The sequence below is a fragment of the Penaeus monodon genome, chromosome 22 (genome assembly GCF_015228065.2).
Source record: "Penaeus monodon isolate SGIC_2016 chromosome 22, NSTDA_Pmon_1, whole genome shotgun sequence".
NCBI lineage: Eukaryota > Metazoa > Arthropoda > Malacostraca > Decapoda > Penaeidae > Penaeus > Penaeus monodon.
The window spans coordinates 12,320,768-12,321,032 of NC_051407.1; positions in this window are offsets into that span (position 1 = coordinate 12,320,768).

Consider the following 265-nt stretch of genomic DNA (forward strand, 5'->3'; position numbering starts at 1 on the left):
CGCATGGCAATAACTCCTCTCAAGGTGCGATCAATGAAGGTCTCTGGCTAAAAGATATTGTCTTCTCTCTTGATAATGTCTTCGCGACCTACAAGTTGTGCGAGAGGTTCGTGGTTGAGGCAGAGAAGAAAGGGCGGAGGAAAGAGAAGAGACAGAAAACGGAAGGACAAGGAAACAAAGGAAGAAAGGAGAAGAACTCCAGGAATCGAACGTAATTTTCTCGAAAGTTTTTTTTTTTTACTAAGATGTGGGAATTCGGGGAACG